At 36.1% G+C, this 8,548-nt stretch overlaps 1 non-coding gene across 1 annotated transcript; it reads right to left on the bottom strand.

The window, feature by feature from the left end:
- Positions 1–4,374: 4,374 nt before the first annotated feature.
- On the bottom strand, positions 4,375–4,448 carry Trnai-aau. Its single transcript has one exon. It is a non-coding gene; the product is annotated as a tRNA-Ile (tRNA).
- Positions 4,449–8,548: the final 4,100 nt, after the last annotated feature.

Below are 8,548 nucleotides of genomic sequence, written 5' to 3'. Positions count from 1 at the left end.
ACATCACGTGCTAATATAAAAAAAACAAGATTATGCAATTGGTTGTCTGGCACATTAAAAACACAAACATACATTGATTTTTATCTATTTTAATTTAAAAGTATCTGACGCATAATGTTAACAATGCTTTTAACAATTATTTAATGGACATAATTATTCATTTCCTTACGGCGTAGATACCAGAATTAATTGTCAAAGTCAAGGCAAGCAGCCTTAGAACTTAAAATAGCATTTTAATTCCAATAATAATTTTGTGGGTCAAGTTTAATATGCGCGGTTTTTACGATTTACATGCAAAAAAACGTATATCAATTTACATAGACAACAAGCTCGTGACGCAAATGCATGCATGTTGTTCTTGTTTAGTTGTTTTAAATATGGCTAATCTAAAATATGGAACAAGGCAATGGTTAGACAACTTATTTGTAATCAAGTAGATGGGATTTGTAATTTGAAGCCTTTATCTGTGTGCCAGTCGGTATGGATGTCTGTGATATCGTAACTCTCAAACGGATGGACTGACTTCGGTGTTTTTAACCGACTTAAAAAAAGGCGTATGTTCTCAATTCGACTGTATTTTTTTTCGTGTGCACCATTTAAATTTGAAAATAATATTCCACCTCTAAGTGTGGAATATTATAATATTTAATTTAATATAATATAATATTATATAAACACAAGTCTGCAGTCTGCGAGTATGTCATAGATAAACCTACACATTCAATGAGGTTTGACAAACTGGTCCTTGCAAAAGAAGTCCGTTATCTACCCAGGATGCTGCGAGAGGCTATTGAAATTAAAAACATCCTAATTTCAACAGGGAAGATGGTTTCTCCGTAACACCAGTTTGGGATCCAGTATTTCCTCTGATGAAAAATCCCAAACAAAAACACTGTCTGTCTATTAATATGTTTTAAAATTTATTTTAATTTATACTAATTTCCATTATTAATTAATAATAATTTTAGCTTAATAAAAATTCATATTTGTACAATAAAATAATTTGTAAAACAATGTAAAATTGGAATATTTCTTTGTAAAATTAAAAATAAGGTATTTGATTAATAACTTTTGTAACTACAGTGAAAAAATAGGGTGGTTTGCATTAATATTAAACATAACTGGCTGACGACTTTACCACCTCAGTCAACAGTGACCATGAGACCTGTAAAGGGCCCGAAACGTCGGTTTGTTTGAAAAAACAAATATACGCGATTTAAATCCGGAAAAATGGTTTCATTTCCTATGTGTAACAATCGCGAAAACCTAAGAGCTCGATAAATACGTAAGTCTTTTAAAACAAACAAACAAATATTTCTATAAACGAATTAATCTTCTGACTAACTGAAAATCGGAGATTATAGTGGCAATTGTATAGAATATCTATAAAAGGATTATCTTAAGACTTAAGTCTTGTAACAAGTCTCTATTAGACTACCAATAGATTAAATATTCTATACATATTTTTCTTTTTTGGGAAGTTTATGTGACATTGGTCTTGAAGGTAGGGATGTCAGGATCATTCACAACCTGTATGAGAAGCAAGTGGCCACGATAAGAGTTGAGAATGAGGAAACCGATCAAGTTGAGATCTGTCGTGGGGTCCGGTAGGGTTGCATCTTGTCTCCGTTGCTTTTTTATGTCTACTCGGAGGCTGTGATGTCGAAGGCGCTTGAAAACCTTGAAGTGGGAATAAAAATCACCGGCAAAGTCGTTAACAACTTACTTTATGCAGACGACACTATTCTCATTGCAGCATCGAAGACCGATTTGCAAGCAATAGTAAATAAGGTTAATGAATGTAGCGAGAAAGCCGGTTTATCAATGAACACAAACAAGACAAAGTTCATGGTGGTCTCGAGAAATCCGGATTTGAGCCCTAACATACCTGTAGCTGGGAAAGAACTATAGGGGATACGACAGTACAAGTATTTGGAGGCTTGGGTAAATGAAGCAAGGGAATCTGATCAGGAAGTCAAGACCCGGATAGCAATAGCTCGAGCCTCTTTTAACAACATGAGGAAAGTTCTGTGCTGTCGTAAACTGAACATAAAGCACCGCGTCAGGTTACTTTTATGTTACATCTGGCCTATCGTCATGTACGGCTGCGAAACGTGGACCTTAAAAGAAGACACTACAATACGCCTGCAGGCATTTGAGATGTGGTGCTACCGTCGCATGTTGTGCATTGGTTAGACACAGAAGGTCACGAACGAAACCATGCTTCAGTGTGTTCATATGTTCTTGAAAATGATGCCATTTATCAAAAGACCCAAAATAAAGTATCTTAGTCACTTGATCAGGAACAATAGATACACGCTGCTACAGCTAATAATGATGGGCAAAGTGCAGGGAACGAGACGTGCTGGGCGAAGAAAGAAGTCGTGGCTGCGGAACATCCGGAAGTGGACCGGCGTTGCCTCCGTCGAACAGCTGTTTCGGTTGGCTGCTGATGGAGATGGATCCAGGAAGCTGACGGCCAACCTTCAGCATTGAAGAGGCACTTTAAGAAAAAGAAGAAGAAGTGCACTGTGTGTGTGTGTGTGTGTGTAAGACCTTCATAAAACAATTTTGAAAAGTTAATTTCTCAAGTTTGCCATGTACCGAGAATCAAACCCACAACCTAGAGCAAAGGAAATAACACCCAGGCCAGAAACAATTTACGAAAGTTCGTTTCCCAAATTGGTTCTACCGGGAATCGAAGCGGTCGCAAAGTGCCTTTTTTCTTTTGTTATTTTGCATTTAGAGAGATGTATACCTTATTTAGTAGAGAATATGTTTTGTTAATTATGAAAGCTTTAATTTTACTCTGACTTTTGGGTCATACCGTGTATCTTTTTCTTCACGGGACCGCAGCGATGGCGGCGGCGGCTCGAAGAATTCGTCTGCGATAACAAGACACTGATCAATCGGTAATAGACATGATTACTAAATAAAGGAACCTACACCATATCACAGTATAAGACACCACAAACAGATATTAAACCTTTCACAACAACTAGAATTGGTCGATCTCTTATATTTAGGTATTAAATTGGCTTACCTTTGATCTTCTGTATTTTTCATACAAAACACACAGAAAGTTTGCAAAGCATTCTCACTTAGGCACTCGCGCGTCCATTGCACTACAATCGTGAAGGAGCGTAACCAAAGAAGGGAAGGGGGAAAGGGGACTTTTATTTAGTGTCAAAATAATTGTATTGGATTTGAATCTCTACTAAAATGTGTTAAGTGCATTTCTAGTGCCACATTCACTGAATTATAAAGTTGTAAATTGTAACTTCAATTAGCCCAGACCGAATAGAATTGTTGTGTTTCGAACTAAGTACAATTATCGAGCAGCGAATTTGCTGTATCTCGGTGAACCATAGTTGGTTGGCCACGATAAAATGCTTTAAGTATTTCGAAACATTTAAACGGGGACCGTGTATTTCAACTTAAAAAAAAAAATTAAACATAATTCTTGGTGCATCTACTTTATCATAAAAAATAGCAAATTTTTCCAATTTACACCTTTTTTCCGTGTGTTTCGTAAAAAATCAGTGCCAAAAATCGACGTCGTATAACGAAAAAATATCGTCATAAAATTATGACACCTAGACAAAAAAATGCGGAATTTTTTTCTGATTCTAAATATATAAAAAACTCATTTTGCCATTTTTCGAGGTACGACAAGATCGCTTTCCGGCGTCGATACTTTAAATATGTATTAATTAATAATATTACAAATTACCTATTGATTTTAATATATTGTTAAAGACTGTGAAAATAACAATTTTCTTTTTAGTGCTTCTACAGCATAATAGTAATAATTTCGAATGGCAAATCATACAGCGCCCCTAGCGGTCGCGACAAGAAGTAACATTTTAGGTATAGATATTTTATAGGGATGTTGTAAACTCATGACTATCACGACAGATACGTTCGATACCTCCAATGAACACTACGCCAACTTAATTTTTGGACCTGTTCTGTTTTTATTCTGTTTTTTGTTTCCTTTTTTCAGAAATTCGTTTTTTGGTTTTTTTTTCGGATGTCTTTTCTTGGTTTTTTGTTTATTTTTCACAAAATTCGAGGAGCATAACAAATAAATAAAGTAAATAAATATGGCTGTTTACAAAAAAAAACAGAAAATAACCAAAAAATAAAGTTGGCGTAGTGTTAATTGGAGGTATCGCGTTGTTCTCCTTCTAAATTAGCGGTCTATTTGTCCTCATTGGCATGCCGGGGTAGGTCAATGACTGTACAAGACTGCATAACCTGTATATGAGGTAAAAAATATGCTATTGCGTCAGCTTACTTTTTACACCATTATGTTGTCTTGTATACCTCAATAAAATGAAAATAGAAAAAATATGTAACTACGGAAGTATGTGGCCCATGAGGGGATCGAACCCGCGACCTTCGCGTTATTAGCACGACGCTCTAACCAACTGAGCTAATGGGCCTGTTGAAGCCCGTGGCGAAAATAAAGATAGCTTTCGTTTTCCGTGTACGTAATCAAAGTGGATGTGTTGTGCGAGACTTCTGTAAAGACTCAATGGACTAGACATTCGTTTGTATTTTTGAAGGTGTGAATTTAGAGAAAATAATAATGTGGACAGGTAAGTGTTTTCCTATAAAATTTAAAGCAACTGCGTAATTATTGTTTTAGCGGCTGATGTGACTACATAGGTACGCCTTTGATATATTTTTGTGCCTCAATCATCATCAGTCGATGATTTGCAATACGAAAATTTAGGTCTAATATATTTTAAATTTAAGCGTTTAGTGCAGTACTCGTTTACCAGATGGCGCCACTTGTGTGTTTGTATGAAACAATAATACAACGCTCATGCCAAAAGATACTTCTGTAATCACTTGTTTCATACTGGCATGTTATACACCGTCGTAAAGGCAGGTTTTTGCTAATAAATTTGAAAATGGAACACATCTTAAATCGAATTTTTTCGTATAATTTTTAATTTATGGAGACAATTTGGCGGGAATTTTGTACGCAACAATGGAACTCTTTCGACATGATTTTCGTGTTATGATTTGACTACAAAAAAGAACATTTAGCTACAACTTTTTGTGATATTGCTTGTTTACGAGCTACAGTTTTCAATTGGTTTGCTGAATTTAAAAGAGGGGGAAGCTTCGAATATGACGCGAAGCCAGGTCAGCCGCCAACCGCGGTTACTCAAGATAACGGTCAAGTTGTCGAAAAAGAAATTCGTGAAAACCGACGAACTACATATGTAGAGATTGAGCAAGAACTGAGCATTGGATCAGCAGTATTGCAAACTATTATTGACGGGCGACTGTTGTTCGAGATGGGTTCCGCACAAACTTAACGATGAGCATAAAGAACGTCGCGTGGATTGGTGCAAATTTATGATAGATAAATTCGACGCTGGCGAGAAAAAAAAGTTTATGTTATACTGACAGGTAACGAAACATGGTTATATAGTCCACTGTATGGTGCTTTGAAGATGAGCCGACGCCAACAAAATGTCGTCCTACACGAAGCACACAGAAACAAATGGTCGCCTCATTTTTCTGTATGACGGGACATATTGCTACTGTAGTGCTAGAGGATCAAAGGACAGTTAACTTCGAACACCGACAACGCTGTTGGATGACGATATCGTATCCGAATCTGAATCGGCCGAGGTCAGGCCACACAGACGCGGTATAGCGGTAATATAATTAACTCGAATGTTCTGAATAGCTCGGAAAGCGCCCTTCGATTCGAGAACGTTATCCAATCGAACGATTCGGTTAAAATATCAAGGAGTTCTGAATCGCGGGTTGAAAAGGCCCAAGAAATAACGTTCAGGGAACAAGTCTGCAGACAGGGAATAAAAAAATAAATAAATAAATGAATAAATTGTTTAAAAAAAAATTCACTTCACATATCAGCAGAATGTTCAAAATCGTATTTCTCTTCGGCAATGACAATATTTTTATAGATGCTGTTCACAACCCGATCATAAATCACAATTATGACATTGGGAATTCTGGAGGGAGCTCGAACAACTAGAGCGATCGAAAGGTGATATAGAATGTCCACGATTTACTATAACGAGGACAGTCTTGTGTTGATTATTAGAATAGCTGCAGATTATGTTCTATAGGGTACTGGGTACGTTTTATTGAACCATCCACTAAGGCTTTCAGCCCGGGAATCTCAGTCTCGAAAATTTCGGGTATCGACAATTTTTGCCACTTTCGAGACTCGAGACTGATCAGTCTCGGGAACATCGTGACTTAAAGTATTAAAAATCTACTACACTATCAGTTATTTTTTATATTAGCCACAAGGACGTAACCTCATTGTAGAGTGCAGCTTACAACCTGTACAACCTGTACAATTTGTGGCGATTGAAGAACCATAGTTACACATCAGGTCCTCTCGGAAGCTGTACCTACTAAAATGCCCTTTGTTTCTTACATATTAATTATAAAAATGAAAATCATCATTTTTCATTTTATAATTTGTGTTAATAAATAACTTAATTTAAATATCGTGTTTTGGCTACCTAAATGCCTAATCAATAAGTATGGAAACCTACTTTTAAAACAGCCTCGTTTATTCCGGTATTTTCCAGATCGCACCGACTGTCGATGATTTCTCCTCCCGAGACGCGGATATGCAGCCAGATTGAAAGCCCTTCCACCCACTGATTTGTATCCCGTATTTATATCATTAAAAAGTGATAAATTCATTAAAAGTGGAAGTGATAATTGAGGGGAGGATGGAAGGGAAAAGAAAAAGAGGAAGACCGAGAATGGCGTATAGTGAACAAATAAAAAAGAAGATCAAAGTGAACAGCTATAAAGAGGTCAAAAAACTGGCTATGAACGATGAGGAGTGGAGAAGGCTACACCGACAAGAGTCTAGCTCTTAAATAAGATGCTGATTTGTACCATTCTATATATATATAAGTGGCTCAGTTTGGCCAAGGTTCTTGGGCGAGTTCTTTTTGTCCGGCTGAAGTTGAATCCTCCTCTTCTTCTTGCGTTTATGGCAACTGGTCATCATTGTAAACTATTCTATACATTCAAACTCAAATGTAACATCAGTAATATTTAATTTTGTATTGATATACAATCTAAATAAGCACAGTACATTATTGCAGCTACGGGGAAGTAAGGGATAGCTGGTAGTTTGCATTAATACGAGTCAAGCAATTCCTGTTCCCGCCGAGGATTATATAGTGATTTTCTCAAACAATGTGAGAAAAAATGATAGAAGATTAAAGAGAAGTAGATGTATAACAGAAAAACTAAAATAAATGTTAATTAAAATAAATATTTGACGTAGTGTTTGCTATAATGAACTCGAACCCTTGCTACATGTGATGTTAAAAGTGTTTTATTCCATTCAAATCATAAAAATAACACGAACTATATAAAAGAAAATATTCATATGTGAAATTTTACAACTTACCTATTAAGTATAAAAACAGTTCGACTAATTACGTGAGCACCAAGGGTGCGAAGATAAACGAATTGACAAACAGAAGAGAAAAACAATTTTAAACAACATTCAAAGTATAAAACCGGCCAGGATGTTTATTATTATAAATTTAAAACCAAGAAGGTTTAACCTGTGCAAATGACGTCATTGTGACATCAATTCATTGTAATATAGTACCATAATAATTTAATATATTTTTCTGGAAAAACCGTTAATAACAACTCTGTGACTCTAAGTGATCTAAGTCTATTTTACTTCACTGTCTATTTATTCTTATTTAACTTCTTATACACAAACCTGTATATTAAATGAAAAAGGTTATTAATTAACATTATTATTAATACATATTATTATATAAAACACATACCGCCAAAAATATTAAACAAGATTAAAAACGAGACAGTGGACCAATACGCCAAGGAGGCGACTCTCTCAGGCTGTCTCTCATTATACAAATGTTACGCTCACGACCTGACTTCGTTAACTAAGGATCGTCTAGATTTGGACTGGCATGCGCATTGGGTGCCACTATGCCGACGTTCAAAATAACATCACAGTGAAACCATGTTTTTTAAGTTTCGCGAAGCTAGTAAGTTAACCACTTCAACGATCTGTAGATTGAGACTGGGTCACACTTGTTCCCCTGTGTTCCTCAATAAAATCCGTGTCAGAGACAACTCCTTGTGTGAATGTGGTCTGGACGAGAGCACCCTTGATCATATTTTCTTTGAATGTCCTAAATTGACTTCCTCCTTGTATGACCTCCTTCCTTCTTCCATTCCCCGTCCTATTAACCTTAAATCCCTCCTTCTTTATGTGTATTCTCCCTTTATTAACATTTTGTGTGATTTTATACGCTCTAATAATATAATGCTTTAGTTCGTTGTTTGTCCATGATTGTTTTTATTTGTACCCCAGGTATGATCTCCACAACAGCATTCCGTCGAAGAGATTCATCTAAAAATAAATACCTTGTTGCTACCGAAACGTAGACGTTATTAAACAATATTAACTGACAACATTAATCGAAACTGACACTGGCCCAAGCCTAGTGGCCGCCATTAAGGAAATATAATAGAACTA

Source organism: Hyposmocoma kahamanoa, unplaced genomic scaffold, assembly GCF_003589595.1.
Source record: "Hyposmocoma kahamanoa isolate Upper Pololo Valley unplaced genomic scaffold, ASM358959v1 102, whole genome shotgun sequence".
Lineage (NCBI taxonomy): Eukaryota > Metazoa > Arthropoda > Insecta > Lepidoptera > Cosmopterigidae > Hyposmocoma > Hyposmocoma kahamanoa.
Note: the sequence above shows the minus strand (reverse complement) of the source record. Positions and strands in the feature narration are given on the sequence as shown.